Here is a 21,752-nt window from a genome sequence, read left to right as displayed (position 1 = left end):
TTTAATTAAATTGCTAAAGTCAGGAGGACCCATCTGATATCTGGTTTCCACTTGGGATCCAAAAGTGATCTTCTCCAGGACTCTGGGAAACTGTAGCACCTGGATTTTCCAGTTCTGCAGAACAGCCGCACTTTGTGCCTTTTCCTTCTTTAAAATCACCTACACATGTGGCGTTTGGCATTGCCTAAGCTCTTAGACCCAGTCATCATTCAAGGATTCGCCAAGGCAGTGGAAGGGTCTGGAAACAATGGCTGTGTCTTTTGCCAGTGTCAGCTTTGTATCCACTGAGTTTCACTCTGGGGGAAACCAGCTGTGAACCAACCTAGGGAATTCAAGGGGTCATGGATTAAATTGTATCCCCTCCCAAAGATATGTTCAAGTCCTAATGCCTGGCACCTGTGAATGTGACCTTTTTTGGAAATGGGGTGGGGTGGCAGTTCTTGCAGATGTAAAGAACTTAAGAGGAGATGATGCTGGATTAGGGTGAGTCCTGATTCAATGACTGTGTCCTCATAAGAAGAGGGACTACTACGCAGCCATAAAAGAGGATCAGTTCATGTCCTTTGTAGGGACATGGATGAATCTGGAAACCATCATTATCAGCAAACTGACACAAGAACAGGAAACCAAACACTGCATGTTCTCACTAATAGGCGAACATGTTCTCACTAATAGGTTGAACAATGAGAACACATGGACATAGGAAGGGGAGCATCACACACTGGGGTTGGTGCGGCGGGGGCGCTGCTAAGGGTGGGACAGCAGGGAATGGGGGAGCTGGGAGGGATAACAAGGGAAGAAATGCCAGTTACAGGTGATGGGGGATGGAGGAAGCAAACCACCTTGCCAAGTATGTACCTGTGCAACAAAGCTGCATGATCAGCACATGTGCCCCAGAACCTAAAGTACAATTAAAAGTGGGAAATGCGGGTGTAGAGACAGAGTCAGACAGGAAGAATGCGGTGTGATGACAGAGGCAGAGATCCGAATGATGTCAAGAGGCCGAGGAGTGCCCAGGATCGCTGGCCACCCCCAGAAGCTGGGCGTACCTGGAGCAGATTCTTTCTGGAGCCCTCAGCGGGAACACGGCCTTGTCAATGCCTTGGTTTTGGACTTCTGGCCTCCAGACTGTGAGAGGACACATTTTTTGTGGTTTCAGGCCACTCAGTGTGTGCCACTTTTCTTACGACTGCTCTAGTAAACTAACACATAAGGCGAACAGTCTCACAGTGTTCCTGTCCCTTCAGCCAGTCCTTGCAGCTCAGGAAATTCGTGACTGAAATAAATCCGGGCACAAACTGACCAGCTCAGCACTGCCAGACAAAGGGTGTCAGTGCAGTGAGGCAGCTAATTCTTCACTCCCGCAGAGCGGGATGTGACAGGAGGTGGCTCCGGGAGCTACGGGCCTGAGCCCTGCAGCACAGACGTGGGGACCCCTGGTCCGGGCACTCTGAGATGCCCAGAACCCAGGAAACTAGAAGTGGGGACCTGAGCCAGCTTCCAGATTAGACAAAACCCCTGGAAATCATAAACTGACTCGAGAGATGGCCCCAAAGTGAACCAGAACATCCAAGTTCTTTGCTCCAGCCAAGGCTAGGAAGCCGGCGGTAGCATTTCCTCACGTTGTGTGATAGACTCTTGAAGCCTCTTTGTGCCTTTTCAAAGGAGAGCCTACTTGTAATGACTTACTGAATATTCATCTTTTTCATTTAACTTTATTTTTTTATTTGTTTTTATTGCATTTTAGGTTTTGGGGTACATGTGAAGAACACGTAAGATTGTTGCATAGATACACACATGACAGTGTGATGTGCTGCCTTCCTCCCCATCACCTATATCTGGCATTTCTCCCCATGCTATCTCTCCCCAACTCCCCATCCCCCGCTGTCCCTTCCCTATTTCCCCCCGACAGACCCCAGTGTGTAGTGCTCCCCTCCCTGTGTCCATGTGTTCTCATTGTTCAACACCCGCCTATGAGTGAGAACATGTGGTGTTTGATTTTCTGTTCTTGTGTCAGTTTGCTGAGAATGATGGTTTCCAGGTTCATCCATGTCCCTACAAAGGACATGAACTCATCGTTTTTGATGGCTGCATAGTATTCCATGGTGTATATGTGCCACATTTTCCCTATCCAGTCTATCATCGATGGGCATTTGGGTTGGTTCCAGGTATTTACTATTGTAAACAGTGCTTTAAGTTTTATGATGAAAAAGACTGTTTCTCTCTTTTCCACTACTGTATACTCAGCACCCACTGTACAGTAAGTGCTGCAGAATGTGTGTATAATTGGATTGACTCAATCAGAAGTGTTCATTTACAAGGATATATCCTTAGGTAATTTTAAAAGGAGACTAGCTGTTGTTTATAAATGTGCCTGCCTTAGTACATTAAAGAAAATTTTAAGGAGTCCTTAGGCGCTAAAAAATGTAGGGAGAAAGTAACCTAAAAACAAAACTCAAAACCCATACAGCTATACAGTACACCGAGTAAACTGTAATGTAAACTGCAGATTTTGGTGGATAATTATGTGTTAACATTGATTCATCAGTTGTAACAAATGTACCACACTAGTGCAAGGTGGTAATAATGAGGGACGTTGAGGAGGAGAAGGAGGACGTGGAGCAGATGTGAACTCCCTCACTGTGCTTTCTGTTCAGTTCTTAAAGTTGCTCTAAAAAATAGTCTATTAATTAAAAAAAATCTAAACACACCAAAGAAAATCTAATTTTCTTGTTTTCTGAAGACCTGCACTTAATTTCCAGGATTAATATCAAGACTTCCCCATATACCCCTAAGAGCCCCCCAGATACACAAGTTTATGGCACCTTGGTTAGAGAGGGGTTATTTGGGATGGTTTTGTTTGCTCCATTTCATGTACCATTTGACAACTTCTGTGACACAAATTTTGTGCTATATTCACTCCATAGATTCGTTTTTATATGCAGAGGCCCAAGTACCAAAGTCCAGATGAAATTAATCACAAATTATATGATCAATGCCCCACATTTTGTCATCATTTCTGACACTCATTCCTTCTGCTTTGATGGTGAAGACAAAGACAAAACCTGCTGTAGAATTTCAAGATCTTCTTGAAACCGCCTCTTAAAGCCTTTGTATCCAGCTACTTAAATCTTTATTTCAACTGGAAAGTAATGTTCTGGGCAATACCATGGTCTATATTTCAATTCTTATCTCGGGCTTTTGGGAGAAATCTCAAAACTTAGTCTGGCAAACATAAGCTGATCAATATGTCGTTTGTGGCATTAGAGTATTCACAGGTACCCCTTCCTAAAAGTCTATCTGGGAGGAAGTTGTGAATGTAAGCAATGGGGTTTATTTCTTCTGGAGTCATTTTTAGATTTTTGAGATGGAAAATCAGGTAATGAGTCAAATGCTGAAGAACTAACCAATTAATGATAGAAATTCATTAAAATGTTATATGTTTATTGTGCATTTGTTAATTTTTTCTGTAATTCTGTTTGTTTTTGCTTTGTCTTTGAAGCTATATTATCAGGTATATGCTAGTATAAGTCAGATGGAAGGATAACATTCCTTGAATCATGTCATAAAACTTTATCATTAACAATGTTTTTTGTTATATTACAGTCTGATACATTTTGTCTGACATTAATATTACACCACTTACTTTTAGCTACTATTTATTAGGTGAACATGACAATATGTATATTCCCTTTGCTTTTGATAATTCTGGTCTTTTTTTTTTTTTTTTTGAAACAGAGTTTCACTCTGTTGCCAGGCTGCAGTGCAGTGGTGTGATCTCAGCTCACTGCGACCCCTGACTCCCTGGTTCAAATGATTCTCCTGCCTCAGCCTCCTGAGTAGCTGTGATTGCAGGCATGTGCCACCATGTCCAGCTAATTTTTGTATTTTTAGTGGAGATGGGGTTTCACTATGTTGGCCAGGATGGTCTCAATCTCCTGACCTGGTTATCCGCCTGCCTCCGCCTCCCAAAGTGCTGGGATTACAGGCATGAGCCATCGCGCCTGGCCGTATCTGTCTTTTTTAACTAGTAAAGGTTTATTTAGTCTTATTATGATTACCAGTACATTTCAATTTATATATGCTATCTTACTTTGTTGCTGTTATTTACCATAATTGTTCCTTGTTATTTTCTACCAATTCTCTTTTACTAGAACTGGCTTAGTTGTCTTCTTTCCTTTTTCCATACTACTAATTTGGAAATCAATACTGTATTTGAACTATATTGGTACTCTATGGGATGCTGACACTCCATCATTTTGGTTTTTACACTTAACTGTTAACATGCTGTGATGGTAAATTTTATGTGTCAACTTGCTGCACTAAGGGAGGCCCATAAAGCTAGAAAAAGAAGAATAGAAAGGCTGGGCTGTGGATGAACTTGGTGATGAAAGTGAAACTGGACTGTATAGAAGCATGACAGAGTGTGGGGAGGATGGAGGGAGACTGCTTTGGAAGGAGGTGTATTAGCAAAAAGGCCAAAACACTTTGGAGAATGTTGGAGGTGAGAACTCGGAGAGGATAAAAAGTCAGAAGTTTCTGGTCAGTGCTAGATGTCCTTCAAGGAAAAGGAGGAAAGGCTAGGATTCCTTCAGGTCATTTGTTGGTTCTTTAATTGTTGCCTTTTTTTTTTTTTTTTTTGTAAACATGATACTTCTCTGGGACTGAAAGGCACATATTGTACCTTCAGGACCCCTTGTGGGTGTGTGAGACCTTGGGCAATAATTGTGTCTATATAAACAATTTGATTATAAAATGTATTATAGAATTCATGGGTCCATATGAGGTATAGCAATTTACTGATGAATAGGTAGAACAATGGGCAGAGAACATAAATTGGTTTATTGTCCAATCAATGCATTTGCAGAGTTCAGGCACCATTAATTCCGGAAAGCACCTCTTTGTGTTCTTTATTATCCAATACGCCATTCCTGGCTAATTTCATATCTTTTATCATGAGCAAAAGGTAACAACACTGCTTTAACTTGAAATATGATGGCTTTCTGTAACCTATTTATGTTGAAACAACACAGTTCGTCTTGCTCTGCAAATCCCAACACCATTTATTTAATGCTGGTTCTGTCATTATTCATAAGCTGCATCATGCGTCATGCTGCCTTTAAATACTGGTTTCTAGTGATTCTCTCAAAGGCTGTGCTTCATTGATGACCATAAATGCAGTCCTATCAAGAGGATGCAGGAGAATAGGAACCATGATTTGTTTTCTGGTCATGCTAAATCTACCATTTAGAATTTTGTTGTTTCAACATAGGACATGTAGACACGTCGACATACAAAATTTTGAGGCTATAATCACAGTGCTCCAAGCACGTGACCTCTTTTGATGACGGCAGCTTGCCTTCCACAGTGGGAAGCACAGGGTAGGATGTCAAGGGCCCATGGATAGAGAAAGAAGAGTAATCTTTTTGTGCAAAGAGTGTCTTCTTCTCATCCACCATGACATTAACATAGAGCCGCACATCAACACATGAACAGAGGCAAGAGAGGATGTCAATTAAAAGGCCATCTGACATTGTGGAACCCTCAGAGGAGACAGGCATGTTCAAACCCACTCTCCATGGAGCCTGCAAAGGAGAGAGTAGCCCCCTTGGGTATCAGCAGCAGACTAGAAAGAACACAGGATAAAGGACATCTGCCACCACCCAGTTGCCCTTGGGTGTTACATCCTGTAGGTGGCACTCCTGTCAGAAGATGGCGAAAGCCAACACAGGTGCCCACCCAACAGGCGCAAGGATTGACAATGATCTGTGAACAGCCAAAGCCCCAAACTCAAGAGTGTGTCTGACATGAGTAATAGTCACCCTAAACTCCACCTGGCAGCACCATTTCAGTGGTGCAATCCCACATAGTTCCGTGAAGTAATTCCCATGCCAGTCAAAGGGAGCCTCCTGCTTGCTGGACCATTCTCCTGGAACTGGGTCTTGGCCGGGGGCCCAGGATGACCCTATAGGCATTGTCCTAGAGCTTCTTGGGGCATCTGTTCAGCTTCATTCCTTTACACCCGTACATGGGACAAAGGGACGATGAGTGCCCCAGATGGAAGAAATGGAGGCCAAATTCTATTTTAAAGAAGATACTCCAAAGTATGGGGCCTCTCTGTGAAGTTCCACTGGCTTCAGGCTGAGGTTATGCATGCTGTCTGTCTTCAGTAAGATGATACATGCAAGTTTTTATGGTGCCCCTCCTCCCTTTGACTTGATCCAGGCTTCTATGCTTGATCTTTCTTTTCCCCAAATGTGCCATCCTGTTTTATGCCCCTGCATTGTAAACATGACAAGTGATTTTTCTTCTTCCAGAAAAGCTTTTCCTTTCCCGTCTTCTTTTGGTAGATACCTTTTTATTCCTCAACATCTGGCATATGTATTACCTCCTTCATGAAATCTTCTAAAACCTTTCCGTCTGCCCCTTCTAAAATTTCATGACATGTGAAAACAGAACATCTGTTCTTTCACTTATCCAGCCAAGGAAAACTTTGGTGAGCACCTGTTCTGTGCCAAACAGTGTTCCAGGCATGTGGCAACAACACTAAACAAAATGGATCTCACAGCGCCAACCAGGCTCCCTCTGGACACTATAGATTGCTATTTCTACTTATCCTGTTGTATTGAAGTAATCTGTCAGAAAACTTTTTCTGCAAAGGTCCAGATAGTCAGTATCATAGACTTTGTAGGACATATGCTGTCTGTTCCAACTACTTAGCTCTGCTTTTGTAGCACAAAAGCAGCCATAGGCAATATGCAAACAAATGCCCATATGTTCCAATAAAACTTTATTTACAAAAATAGATGAGCTGGATTTTCCCCACTAGCCCTGGTTTGCTGACCTCTGCAATAATATAAGCTCCATGAGAACAGCTCTTTTTAATTCTTTTTTCTTATTTTTTTTTTTCACTTCTGTATCCTTATTGCTTAGAAGAGTGCCTTGTACATCAAAGGTCCTTGGTATGGATTTGCGGAACAAGAGAAGTGAGTGGATATCGTCCATGAAACTGCAAGTTCCTGAAAGGTAGGGCCTTATGCACGTGGTGATCAGTTTGGAGAATGTGTTTGGTGAATGCATGGTGAGTAGATGGATAAATGATTGGAAAACCTCCTGCCTGCGCCCTTTCTCCTGTGCCTCTGGTGGCTGAGGGCAGCAACTGGGAAGGTCCAGGCCAGCCTGATTATCCTGTCCTGGTTGTGACTGCCTCCTCGGCAGCTCCTCTGATGAGGAACCAGCATCAGAACTCCAGGCATTCTTGCCCACCCTGGCGCCTGCCCTCAACCCTCTCAGCCACAGCCTGCTGCAATCTTGTAAGGCAGCAGCTCCTTTCCAGGGAAACTGGCAGCGGAAATGGCCATTAAAGTTAAACATGACTAACTGTCAGAAGAAAGTAGTGACAACAGGAGCCCTAGCCGCCACCATCAAGCCATCTGTCAACACTGGCCTGTTGGGTTTCCCAGGGCGCGCCTTCCTAAGTGAGGGTCAGCGGATTGGCTCAGACAGGCAGGGCTCCGGCATTTGGCGGGGGTCTGTCAGCTGAAATGCAGAGGTGAAGCTGTTGTCACTTGGGAAATTTGGGCATGACAAGTGTAGGCAGATAAAGACAAGAGGAAGAAAAGAGGGTGGGGGTGCTGGGCTGTGGGACAGGAGGGTGTAGCTGGCCAGAGGGGCCCTCGGCTGCTGGGGCCTCACGGAGAAAGGAAGCAGCTCTTCTTCTGTTTCATGTCAACTTTGCTGTCATTGGATAGAGGGTAAGATTTCAAACAGATAAACGCCCCTTTGGGAAGCTGGAATGCCTTGGTAGACAATTTTAGGCCTTGATCTGATTGATAAATCCTTTGTGACAAGAGGGGATGAGAGAGGCCCCCGGTTTGGTACATATAAATAGGAAATTAGCTGGCAAAGTTGTCAAAGATAATTAACTTTCCGATTCTGCGGGTCTATTCAGGTTGACATCCTGAAATTATTTAGAAATGCACATGTCAATGCTCTGACAGAATTTGGGGCTGATTAGATAAACAGATTTGGAGATGCTTGATTGTAAAATGATGTAAGCGCTTAGCTGGTGTTTTATCGCGTTGTGCTTCTGTGAGTTGCAGTGGATGTTGCAGGGAGAAGGGTTTTGTTATGGGGCATGGAGATAGGGAGATTGAATTCCATGTGCAATGCACAACACATTTGCTTTCTTTCTTCTTTTACTCTTAATGAGTTGAGAAATTCCGAACCCTGAATTTAAGTGCAGTTAACCTTGGATTCAACCTCCGGACTCTCCCTGAAGTCTCAACCTCCAGTAGGAAGGGAAGCATTCTGAGGGACTCAGAGGCAGATGCCCTCTTCTCTCTGTCCAGCCCAGTTTTCTTGAGGGCAGTGCAGCGTGCAGTCCCTGAGAGCCGCCGCTGTAGTTGATTCATAATCACTTTGGGTAAATCCCCAGGCCTGGTGCTGTTTTAAGAGGGGAGAAAGCCACCTTTGGCATTTCCATCTTGTTACTAGGAATTGTCTCTTTAAAAAGAAGATCAGTTTAGAGCCAAACTCTTCCAATGAAGAAACACCCTTTCTCCAGGGTAGACAACAAGGGATGAAAACCCACATTGACTGAGTCCCAGAGGCCACTGTGGACGCTGTGTTGTGTGATTTGCTCATTTTAATCTCCATAGCTTTAATGCGAGGTACACGTTTCTCATTTGGCTAATGAGAAAACAGATACTTAGCGAGTTTAAATGAGCTGGTGGAGGTAACCCAGCTATTTAAGAGGAGAAATTTAAGAGACAAGTCCTTGCCTTCAAACTGCTCCTAGTCTAGTAAGAGACTCCTCCATCATCTGAAGTTGATGTCAAAGGAACATGTTTGCTGTAGGTATTAAAAATAAAGTTAACTAACATATTAAGAGCAGGATCAGCCTCAAACCCCTTCCTCAGTAAGGGGGTTAGGGACTTGTAATACTGCAGAGCCACGTCCTAAATGAGATCCCTTGTTGATTTCCGTTTCTGGGGCCGTTTGCTGGGTCTTCCTGGACTAGCCACAGAGCATAAGGAAACTGAATACAAGGTTCAGAGGCAAATTTCCTTGAACTCAGGATTAATTGCCTCCCCTTTCCTCCACTTCCTAACATTTTATTCTATTTCACACGACCATAGACTCTTGGATAAAAGGGAGTTTGGAAGTTACCTAGTCTAGGGTCAGTAACTCATGACCCATGGGCCAAATCCATCTGGCTGTTTTTGAGTGGCCCACATGCGAGGATGTTTTGATATTTTTAAATGGATGGGAAAAATCAAAAGAAAAAAATTTCATGACATGTGAGAACTATATAACATTCAAATTTGAATGTTCGTAAAGTTTTATTGGAACACAGCTTTGCTCGTAAATACATGTACCCCTACGGCTGCTTTTGTGCTGCTGTTGCAGAGCTGCATAGCTGTGACACACACTGTGGCCTTCAAAGCTGAAGATATTTACTCTCTGGTCCTTCACGGAAAACATTTGCTGACTCCCAGTTTAATTCTGTGTTTCAGCGAGAGCTTATTGAGCTTGGATGGTAACAAACACTGGGAAAAACTCTCTCAACATGCGCTTTCTGATTTATGCCATCAATGGCTCAAAGTGGGTGCTATTAGCTATCATTTTAAACAGGTGAGGAAACCGAGATTCAGAGGTTCAGGAAGCTGGTTGGCTAACCGCTGAGCCAGGATTCACAGCCCAGCCTGCCTGATTTCATGCATAAATCACATGTTCCACATGTGCTCACTATGTTTCTATTTTGCTATGTTCCATGTTACCTGGATTTGGCTTTTCTGGGCTAGTTGCTCAGGATACAATAGTGATTACCATTGTGATGGAACGAATAGCACCACAAAAGGTGTCTATAATCCCCAGAACCTGTGAATGTGCTCCGTCAATGGCAAAAGGGACCTTTTAGACATCATTAAGGGCTTTTTTTTTTTTTTTTTTACGGAGTCTTGCTCTGTCGCCCAGGCTGGAGTGCAGTGGCACAACCTCAGTTCACTGTAATCACGGCCTCCTGGGTTCCAGAGATTCTCCTGCCTCAGCCTCCAAGTAGCTGGGATTACAGGCACATACTACCACACCTGGTTCATTTTTGTGTTTTTAGTAGAGATGGGGGTTTGCCATGTTGGCCAGGCTGGTCTCTAACTCCTGACCTCAAGTGATCTTCCTGCCTCGACCTCCCAAAATGTTGGGATTATAGGCATGAGTCACTGCACCTGGCCTAAGGGTCTTGAAATGAGAAGATGATTCTGGATTTTTCAGGTGGACCCAATAACAGGGTCCTTCTAAGAGGGAGGAAAGAAGTTCAAAAGAGAAAGAGTTGGAATGATGGAAGCAGATATTGGAGTGATATGGGCCACAAGCCAAGTAATGTGCTTGGCCTCTAGAAACTTAAGGCAAGAAAACTGATTTTTCTCCAGCCTCTAGAACTACAAGAGAATATATTAGTGTTGCCTTAAGCCACAAGATTTGTGATACTATGTTCTATAGCAGTCATTTGAAATGAATACACCAGTCCTTGCCTTCAAACTGCTCACAGTGTAGTAAGAGTCTCATCCGTCACCTGAAGTAGATTTCAGAGGAAAATCTTTGCTGTAAGTGTTAAAAGTAAAGTTAAGCAATATATTAAGAGCAGGATCAGCTTCCAACCCCATCCTAAATAAGGGGTTTAGGGGCTTGTAATGCTGCAAAGCCATTCCAGTTTCTGCAGCTGGCTGCTGGCATCTTCCAGGACCAGCCACAGACCATAAAGAAACTGAATACAAAGAGGCAAATTTCCTCGCAAGTTGTGCACCAGCTTTAGCAACTTGCATCATACATCTTGGGTTGAACTCAGGTTTCCTGACACGTAGCACGCAGCTGACCTTGCGCTCTGCAGTGAGTTTGCTTCGCCTGGTTAGTGAGGAGCTGGACTTTTGCAAAAGGGAAATCACAGTCTTGCCTGAGTTTTATTAGTATTGTGACCATTTGAAAATTAATTTGGAAGGCAATATAATTTACCTCTTGTATAGAATTCACTTTTGATTACTGCCGTGCCACTGAAGTGCCAGATTTCCCGAAAGCTCTTATTATGAGAAATTAAGATACCTTTCTCCCTCATCCAAATAAAATAAACATATGGCTGTGGGATGCAATCGAATTAAAAAAGTATCATTTAATCCAGGGGGTGTAATTATTTGAATGAAACTGGAGAGGAGAAACTCAATCTAGGGTTTGAATGTTGACATGAGATTTTGAAGACTATTTTCACTCATCACTGATTTTTAATAGCTCTTTGTAGAGAATAATTTGCAGCATAAACCTTGTTCATATGAGATTGGTTATTTCAAAATCATGTTGAATCCCAAGCAAAAGCCATTCTCCAGACCACTGTTGGGGGTTGGGGGAGTGCCAAGGTGTTGGAGCAGATACCCTAGGAGTAGTATTTAACCACATATTGCTATGAATCATTTTCTTTAATGGTAAACAGAATGGTTTTATTTTCTTGGGTCATGCTTTATTTAAGATGTCACTTGAGAAGACAGCAGAAAAGTTAGCTGCTGTGTGTGTACCATGTATTCCTCTGTGTATCCTTTATGTGTGTTTCCAGCATGGTTTACGGACTTGAGAAAATGACCCTAATTTTTAGTGGCTGGAATGTATGTTTTGAGCTTTGTTGCAACAGTTAAGGTTGCTGTCATGTATCTCCTTGGAAGGTAGCACTTTGGTGTACAACCTGCCTGGTTTCCAACTTTCAGCCTCTGCTATTCTTTGAGTGCTTTCGCTGGCTGCCAGAGCCCAGTCAGCCTGCATTTCGGAGCAAGGTTGGAATGTATAGCAGGAATTAGTAGCCCTGAATCAAGAACTTATGTGAATTGGTGGATCAAAACAGTCATATCTCTCCTGGAGTGGGAGTGGGGAGTGTGTGTAACCACAAGCCTTTTCTTGTGTTCTCCTAGTATCTTCTAGCAAGAGTCCCAGTTTGCCCATGATGGTGACTCACTGGAATATTCACCTTTTCCCCAGTTTCCTTCTCTTCCTCATCTCTTTCTTCTACTTCTGGCTGGCTTTGCCTAAGCTAACGTAAACCACTTTCATCCATATCCTTGTTTTGCTGTCCTTTTGGGGAAAACAAAATGAAAACAACCACTTTACAAGCTTGTTTGCTTACTTATTCATTAAATACTTGTTGGGAGCCTGTTCTCAGCCAGTGGCAGAGAACTAGGTAAGATCCCTGACTGCAGGAACATACATCCTGGTGAGTGGGCAGATGTTAAACCAGCAAACAGACATGCAAAGGACAGGTGTGGGTTGAACCTGTGTGCCCTACTGGAAATAAACAGGGTAGTGGGAGGAGTGAGAAGAGAATATTTATACTGAGCAGCCATGGAGTGTTGTCCCACTGTGAGCTGGTGACCTTTGAGCTCAGGCTGGAGAATGAGAAGGAGCCAGACATACAAAATCTATGGGAACATTGAAGTGTTAAAATATATATGAAGGAGGACATCACATTTAGAGTGTTGAGCACATGGAGGATGATGGGGATTTGACATGGGAATCACGATAGGAAAGGGAAGTGGGCTCTGAATTATCCAGTATCTTTTTTTTTATTTTTAGAGATTTATTCTAGACAAATATTTTTATAGATTTATTGTCAGCCAAATATGAGTAACCATGACCTGTGACACAGCCCTCAGGAGGTCCTGAGAACATATGCCCAAGGTGATCAGGGTACAGCTTGGTTTTTTTTTTTTTTTAATTGCATTTTAGGTTTTGGGGTACATGTGAAGAACATGCAAGATTGTTGCATAGGTACACACGTGGCAGTGTGATTTGCTCCTCCCCATCACCTATATCTGGCATTTCTCCCCATGCCATCCACCCCCACTGTTCCTCCCCTATTTCCCTCCAACAGACCCCAGTGTGTAGTGCTCCCCTCCCTGTGTCCATGTGTTCTCATTGTTCAACACCCACCTGTGAGTGAGAACATGCAGTGTTTGATTTTCTGCTCCTGTGTCAATTTGCTGAGAATGATGGCTTGCAGCTTCATCCCTGTCCCTACAAAGGACACAAACTCATCGTTTTTGATGGCTGCATAATATTCCGTGGTGTATATGTGCCATGTTTTCCCTGTCCAGTCTAGCTACAGATAATTAATCTAATAACTATCAATATAACATACAATAATTCCAGATGATTAAATTCACTTGCAAATAGTCCGGCTTCTCCAGAAGGATTTTAACAGGAGTTGTTGTTTCCTCTTAAAATAGAAAGTTTTAACACAGCTCAAAAGATACTGGATATAAGCATTCCTATTTGCAAGTATCCAGTATCTTTTGAGCTGTGTTAAAACTTTCTATTTTAAGAGGAAACTACAACTCCTGTTAAAATCCTTCTGGAGAAGCCGGACTATTTGCAAGTGAATTAAACCATCTGGAATTATTGTATGTTATATTGATAGTTATTAGACTAATTATCTGTAGCTATTAGACTAAGTCATCTTCATTGCTGATAATGTCTTTATTCATATAGATACATGATACATATAGATATAATAATACATAAAGATTTAAAAGGGAAAGAAGTAATATTTTCTGTGAACTTTCTTAAGGCTACCTATTTGGCAACCTGTTTCTGCCTGGTAACGTTGCACTTGAATACTTTCAGCAACCTGTAAAACCAGAGTAGTTTCTCGTCCCTGCTTCACAAAGTGAGAAAAGGGAAGTTCAAGGAGCTTGGGGTTACTTACTGTCTTAGTATGCTTGTGTTGCTGTAAAGGAATTCCTAAGATGGGATAACTTATGAAGAAAAAGTTTTATTTGGCTCACAATTCTGATGTCTGGCAAAGTTTAGGTGAAGGTTGGTATCTTCAGTTGATGAGGGCGTCAGGCCCCTTCCACTCATGGTAGAAGGCAAAGAGAAGATGCTGTGTGCAGAGGTCACGTGGCGAGAGGGGAGGGGCAGTGGTAGAGCCTGGAGGTTCCAGGCTCTTTTTAACAGCCAGCTCTGATGGGAACCAGGAAAAGGAAAACTCACTTATTCCCATAAGGATGACACCAAGCCATTCGTGAGAGATCCATACCCATAACCCAAACACCTTCTCCACCTCCAACCCCAGTATTTGAGGTGAAGTAGTTCTCACCTCCAACACTGGGGATTGTAGTAGTCTCTTCTCACACTGCTAATAAAGATATACCAGAGACTGGGTGATTTATAAAGGAAAGAGGTTTAATGAACTCCCAGTTCCATATGGCTGGCAAGGCTTCACAATCATGACATCTTACATGGCAGCAGGCAAGAAGCATGTGCAGGGGAGCTGCCCTTTATAAAAAAATTGGATCTCATGAGGCTCATTCACTGTCATGAGAACAGTATGGGGAAAACCCACCCCCATGATTCAGTTACCGCCCACTACGTCCCTCCCATGACACATGGGGATTATGGGAGCTGTAATTCAAGATGAGATTTGGGTGGGGACACAGCCAAACCATATCAGGCATCAAATCTCAACATGAGATTTAGAGGGAACCCACATCCAAACTATGGATGGCACTTACCTAGAGCTAAGAGGGTTAGAAGAAATTAAGTTGGGATTTGAACCTAGATCTGTCTCCTCAATGAGTGATCCTCCAATGATTAAACCTCATTCTCATTGCCATCTTTGCTTTGTTCAAAACACTGTTTAAAAGCTTTTATAAGCAGTCAGTTACCAATAAGCATACTCATCTGAGATCATGATTTAGTAAAGAAAATGAGAATCATGTTGTTACCCTAATTGCTATGTAACTGACATGTTTCCTGTTCAATAAAAATATTAACACATTTTGATTCTACCTTGTTAAGCTTAGACTCAGGTGGTTTCTCTACTTCTATTTGTTATGTTTAGAAGACTCAGTACCTGGGGTGTGTGTGAGTGGGTGGGATACGCTGAAGATACGATATTTGACTGCACTTGGCATGTTTCTAGGGAAAGACCAAAAAAAGCTGGAGAAATGCTGCCTACTATTAAAATGAAAAGTTTTCCTTAGCTGGCTTATACCTGTAGGATTTGTTTAATTAGAAGAAGATTTGCCCATCAACTGTAGATGGTTAAAGTAGTTTAATAATCTCTTAACAGCTCTTATTTTTTGCCAGTAGAGAGAGGGAAGAGGTATGAATGTAAACACGAATATTTTTGTTACTCTCTAATACCCCCTACTATTGATAAGCAATTTAGTCCTTTTTTAAAGCTTGTTTGAATAAATACACTCCCAAAGAAAGCCTTTGGCTGTGGTGCTAAGGTGTAGTGCGGAGTAGTAGGGATGGTAGTGGGTCCGCTAAAGTCTGGGATACTTGCTGGATGGATTAATATGAATGATTCTGTTTGGATTCACTTTAAATTTAATATTAATGTTAATTTCATTAGCTGAGTTAAATCAACTCAGCTGATCATAATATTTTGACTGGCATGGTCAATTAACACATTCATTAAAGAAATTACTGAGCACTTAATATGTCCCAAGCACAGAGGATGTAGCTGTGAACACATTGTAGACGATCCGTTTTCCAATGCAGTTTCAGGCCAAAGGGAATTTCAAACAAATCCCCACACATCAGGTATTTACTGTGTTACAATGATGCTAAAACACAGGGAAGTGATAGAGACCAGGGCATAGGATGGGTAAGTCTTTAGGGAGGTGGTTGGGGGGCAGCAGGTAGCAGCTGGAATCTGAGTGTTGAGGCTGACACCATGTGAAGATGTGGGGGAAGGCTATTCAGGAAAGGAAAATAGCAGATACAAAAGTCCTGGCATGAATAAACTTTGCATATTTAAAGAACAAAAATACAACCACATGACTGAAGTCAAGGAACCACGTGGGAGAGAGGCTGAAGGAGATGTTGGTGAGGTAGGGAGGGTGAGGATTTTATACTAACTTGTGTTGGGAAACCATTTTCATTAGGCACAATTACATTATTTGGTATTCATTTTTAAGATGGTTATGGTTCTTTTTGGGAGCAAGACCAGAACCAACTACACCAGTCAAGGAGCTACGGCAGCTGCCAAGGGGCAAATCACTGAGGACTGGCACCAGGCAGTGGGGAATATGGAGGGAAAAGTGGATGGATTTGTGAGAGGCTTTGCAGATATCGACAAGACTTGCTTCTGAGTCAGATGACAGGAGGGAAAGAGAGGGAACAGGGGCGGCTTTGGCAGATGGGTCAGAACAGCAGTGTGGGTGGTGATAGCATTTCCAGGGAGGAAGATCACTGAGGGAGAAGCTGGTTTAAACAGTCAATCAAGAGTTTTGTTTTGGCCTTTGGTTTTAGAATCACAATTGGGGAAGTCATGAAGGGAGTTCTGTATATCATTCTAGACTAGTTGCAATTTTATTCTAGATGTTTAAAGTTCAAAATTAAAACCTCAGGCTACTTAAAATGACTCTATAGTCTCACAATGTTCAAACCCTCCCACGTGTAATAATAATGTTTGTTCTTTGAGTCTTCAAAGAAAAAAATCCATATTTTTCTCTTATACATAAAATGAATTTTTACACAATTCTTAAACCTTGAAGTACATGGTGTGTGTATTGGGTAGAGGGGGGAGTATATGTATGAAAGAAAGATAGAAATCTTTCATTTCTGTATTTTTTCCCTGTATTTGGCACTCATATTAGCTTTGTAAGACTCAGAGCAAATCTGTAAATTTGGTACTTGTATCGTTATGATTAAGTTTGGCTTCACATTAAAAATCTACTCTCCTACAGTGGTTTAAACACATAAAGTTTTATTCTTGCAAATAAAACAAGTCAGAGATAGGAAATTTGACGTTGAAAAAGCAGCTTCCTAAAATCCTTAGGGATGGACGTAGTCTCTATCTGTCTTGCTGCTCTGCAATTTTTAGCATGCTACCTCATGGTGCAATATGGCTGCTCAAGCTCTAGCCATTATGTATGTGTTCCAGGACATGAGAAAGTAGATGTAAAAAGGCATACTACTTCTTAGAGGTCATTTTCATAAGTTAATTATTACATTTCAGCTTAAAGCTAATTGTTACATGGCTACACTTAGCTACAAGGAAGGGTAGGAAAATGTCTGTTAGCAAAGCGACATTTACTATGCAAGAAAGAGAAGAAATATTAGCAAGAATCTAGTACCTTGCCATAGTCCTAGTATCCCTATTTTACTTGTACAAGGTCATGTAACTTGAAACAGAAGGGTGAGGCTGAGACTTAACTTTTATTATTCTGTTACTTTTGTCTTTCCTACTCTCAGCTTTTCTATTATCTTCAAAGTTGAGAAAATGGCTACTTTTTCTCAAACATCCCCTCAGAGCTATTTATTTTCCCATTTTGAGTGCTGGGGTTATTCTCTGAGCTCTGCAGAGTGCTCTGGGTAGCAGAAGAAAGAGCGGGAGCTGTATGCCACTGATTTCCACCTTGCAATGCAATCTTTCCCCATTTCCATAAATCAGCAGGTTTTCAGGAGAAAGTAAGAAGAGTTCCCTCTGATTTTTACACCTGATTCACTCTAAAATTTGCCCAGGGACTTCTGGGGTTGCTTATTTTCCCAAAAGGCTGAGGCTGCTGAAACCCACTGCTATGTCAGGGGAGAAGAATTTACCTATTTAGAAGTAACTGGTGATTCTGGGAAACAGCACTGTAACTTTCAATATACATTTATAGTATGATTCGGTAGAATGTCTTTGCACGTGTCCTGAAACCCTTACAGAGAAACTCTGATGACTTCTGAGCTGCTAGCAAAGGCTTCATTTTAGAGGTGAATACTTAGCATCTGGACCCCAGCTGTTTCATCGGCATGGATGTGTGGCTTTGTGAGGTCCCACACGCTGACTTTTCTCACTCTGTAGGAGTCATTTACCTCCCTCCCCTGTGAAGGTCATATCCACTTGATCATGTGGCTCGGTGTCAGTGCCTGTGCTATATGGGGTCATATGTCAATGTAAAGACAGAATATGGCTGACCAGCAACAGAGGCACTGATTAGCTTGGTATTGGGGAAGCTACTTGCTGTGTCCTGAATACTCACCCTGCATCACCAAATTCATTTGTTGACATTTTAACCATCAGGGTGATGGTATTAGGAGGTGGGGCCTTTTGAGAGGTGATTAGATCATAAGGTTGGAGCCCTCATAAATGGAATTGATGCTTTTATTATAAAGACCCAAGGGAGCTCATTCATTGCTTCCACTATGTCAGACACAGTGAGAAGACGTCTGTGTATGAACCAGAAAACACGTGCTCGCCAGACACCAAATCTGTCAGCACCTTCATCCTAGACTTACTGGTCTCCATAACTGTGAGAAATCAATCTCTGTTCACAAGCCACCCAGTCTACAGTATTTTGTTATAGCCACTTAAATGGATGGAGACACCCCTTCAGGTCTTAGGGTCTCAGGTTCCCTCACCTCTGGGAGGTCTGCTTAGCCATCTGGGGCTCACTGTGTTCCTGAACTGGGGGAGGCGGAATTGTAAGGGGTATGCTAGATGATCTCAAGTGTCTGATCTCGTGGCTGAGGGTTTTCAGTATATTGGTGAAAAGAGTGAAACTCTGTAAAATATTTTAAAGACGTTTATTCTGAGCCAAAATGAGTGATCATGGCCTGGGGTACAGTTGTAGGAATTCTCGAGAAAGTGTGTCCAAGGAGGTTGGGCTACAGTTTGTTTTTGTACATTTTAGACACACAGAAGTTATAAGCAAAGGCATACATCAGTACATGTGAGGTATACTTTGGTTTGACCTGGAAAGGTGGAACATTTTTCAGGAGAGGAGGAGACTTACAGGCCATAGGTAGATTAAAAAATTTTCTGAATTGGCAGTTAGTTGAAAGAGTTAGAGTGTATCTGACGACTTCAAGTAAATGCTTGAGTTAAGATAAGGGGGATTGTGGAAGCCGAGGTTCCGGTTATATACACGAAACCTCCAGGCAGCAGCCTTGGAAAGAAGATGCGAAATGTCTTTTTTTAGACTTTAAAAGCGTCAGACTCTAATCTCTCCTAGATCCAGGAAAAACCTAGCTGCATTAATGGAGATTCTCAACAGATGTAAAATTTCCCCCGTAAAAGATGGCTTTGCAGGGCCATTTCAAAATATGTCAAATACATATATTTTAGGGTGAAATATTTTGATTTCCTTCAGGGTCTGTTTTCTGTCATGTGATGTTACATCAGAGTAAAGGTGGAATTTGGTAACTTGTTGCCTAACAGTTTGTGTTTTCAGTCTTATGATCTCTATTTTGATGTTCGTGCTTGTCAGTTGTCCCTAAAAGGCAGGGAATATGACCAGGTTTCTGTGACCTCCCTTCCCATTATGGTCCAGAATTCAATTTCTCAGGTTTCTCTTGGTTCGAAGGGGGCCTGTTCAGTCAGTGGGGGAGGCTTAGGTTTTTATTTTTGGTTTATAAGTAGAAGTCCATTAAGAGAGACCCCTTTGATCAAACACCTTCTTATGTATGTTGTACCAGAGAGGTGCTTTGCCTGCAAGGCCTCTGCCAGCCACTAAGCAGCCTGATGACATGGACGCTGTCGTACGTGTTGTACCGCTGAGGAAATTAGGTTGAGAGAGACAAAGAGTTGGACCATATTCTGTGTGTCGTAAGTGGTGGATTCTGAGTTGGAACTCAGAGGCATGGCGCTGACATGTGAGCCTTCTGCTAGTAAATTCATGACACGTGTATTCAAGATAAATTAGGTTTGAAAACATAGAGGCACTTGGCACACACAGGCTGAATCAAATGAAACGGCTAATACCTGACTGTATTTGTGCTACAAAAGTGTTGATTCCAAATGGCTCAACCTGGTAGATAAGATAATAACTTGCCAGCGCATTTTACTCAACTTGTGGCTGGGCAGATAAAGTTACTACAGGACTCCTTTGTGCTAATATTCTAGAATATTAAATTCTAGGTCAAATGGGCATAGTGTCCTCATTTAAAACAAGTAGGCATCACAAATAGGTTTGGTCATTACTCCTTGGTAAACATCTATCATCTGTTCTTTGTGCACCCAGCCATGAACTACTCTCTTACCAGAACAGGAATAGTTCTGTTTAAGTGATGGGCCTTTTGTGTAACTTACATAGTTGTATTAAAAACAAACAAACAAAACCTCTGTTGCTGCAATGACCAGCATAAAAAGATATACCCAAAGGAGATTATTGCAGCAAGAGTCACGGTAGGGATGTGATCTCTCAACCAATACAGAAAAAATGTGACAAGACTATTCTGTCACATTCATGATTATAAAGTGGAGTTGAGTATTGATTTATTTTCTCTTTGTTGCTTCACATTTCTACAGGCTTTCTAATTTTCCTATGTATTCTATTACTTTATACAAAAAGAAAAGTACAGTCTTCAAAAATGAAACAAAACTCTTCCAAATTTAATTTAAGTGTAATAGCACAAAAAATATTCATGTGAAAAGGAAGTCTTCTGTCTTTAAAGAGGAAAGAGTTTGACTTGCTGAGAGAGAAGGCGAGTGGTTCTGCAAAAAGAGTGGAGATAGTTGGAAAAAGAAGGACAAGGAAAGGCATGGAACACAGTGGTCATGAGGTGGAAGGCAAAAGAAAAGGAAAACAACAGTTACAGGGCATAGATCTCTCACTGCAATGTCACCTGCTCCCTGAGCCTCCATGCTAACTTAGGGTCCCTTGGTACAGGCTCATACAGGATCAGCCTATAAACTCAGCCTGTTTAACCAGGACTTCCTGGTTTTAGCCTTGATTAGTTCACTTCCTGGGAACCCAACTAGTTAGGTTAGCACCTAACTCATAGTAACCCCTCCTTTTCCCCTGTACTGAGCACAAAGGTATCACAATGTTATATTCATAACAGTTTAACACAATTGTCATAAGCTGCACAACTCTTCTATTGTATCAGTTTTCTTATCTGTCTCCTCCACTGTTAGGTTAGAAGTTCCACTAGGGCTATAAACTATACCAGTGACTAGTGGGTGCTCAGGTATTTATTAAATGAAGGAACTCACTGGCTAGACCAGGCAGACTAGGCTGAGCATGTGTGCAAAGACAGTGATGGAGGAGAGAGCCTGGTATACACTAAAATAGAGAGCCATCCAGCATGGTCAGTGAAGGGTTGGAATGCTGGGTGATCACGTCCAGAAGAATAAGCTGCCCCATTAGCACTTGGTGGGGGTGGTCATTAAACCCTTCGGCTGTTTGCTGAAATCTACCAACTTGCTCCCTAGAAATGTACATTGGCACATCATTTTGCTTATAGATTTAGATAGTATAGAGCAGGCTGTTAGTCATATCCAACTAATGGCATGATTTTTGTGAATAAAGTTTTATTGGAAGACAGCCATAGCCATTCGTTTGCACATTACCTATGGCTGCTTTCTCACCCAAGGGCAGAATTCAGTAGCTGTGATAGAGACTGTGTGATGGCCTCCAAAGCTGCAAATTTTTACTCTCTGGCCCTTTACGGAAAACATTTGCTGGCCTCCAGCTAGAGAGCACTAAGGGCCTGGGAGTGCCTAGACTCAGGTTGAATCCCTGCTGGAGAGATGAGAGAGCCAGTGAAGGATTTTAAGGATGACAATAAAGTGGTCAGTCCACTTTAGGAAACAGGTCCCTGGCTGCAGCGTGGTGATGTGAGACTGGCCGTGGGGAAAGCTTTGTGGCAGTTGTCCAGGGAGGGATGCCAGAGGTTGAAGGAGGGCAAGGGGATGTGGAGGGGGACACCCATTTTCAGGTGTCTGCCTTTCTGGCCCCGCTCTGCTTCTTAATCTGCTCAGCTCTGCTCTGATAGAA

The 21,752-nt window shown here is 42.3% G+C and overlaps 1 long non-coding RNA gene across 1 annotated transcript in view; it reads left to right on the top strand.

Annotated features, from left to right (window-relative positions):
- Positions 1-6,933: 6,933 nt before the first annotated feature.
- LOC108313475 overlaps positions 6,934-21,752 on the top strand; it is a 705,356-nt gene continuing 690,537 nt past the window's right edge. Inside the window, exon 1 of the long non-coding RNA XR_005202384.1 lies at positions 6,934-7,026. This is a non-coding gene — a long non-coding RNA (uncharacterized LOC108313475). The remainder of the gene's footprint in view (positions 7,027-21,752) is intronic.

The sequence above is a fragment of the Cebus imitator genome, unplaced genomic scaffold (assembly GCF_001604975.1).
Source record: "Cebus imitator isolate Cc_AM_T3 unplaced genomic scaffold, Cebus_imitator-1.0 Scaffold137, whole genome shotgun sequence".
Lineage (NCBI taxonomy): Eukaryota > Metazoa > Chordata > Mammalia > Primates > Cebidae > Cebus > Cebus imitator.
The sequence above is the reverse complement of the archived record's forward strand: the minus strand, read 5'-3'. Positions and strand labels throughout refer to the sequence as shown.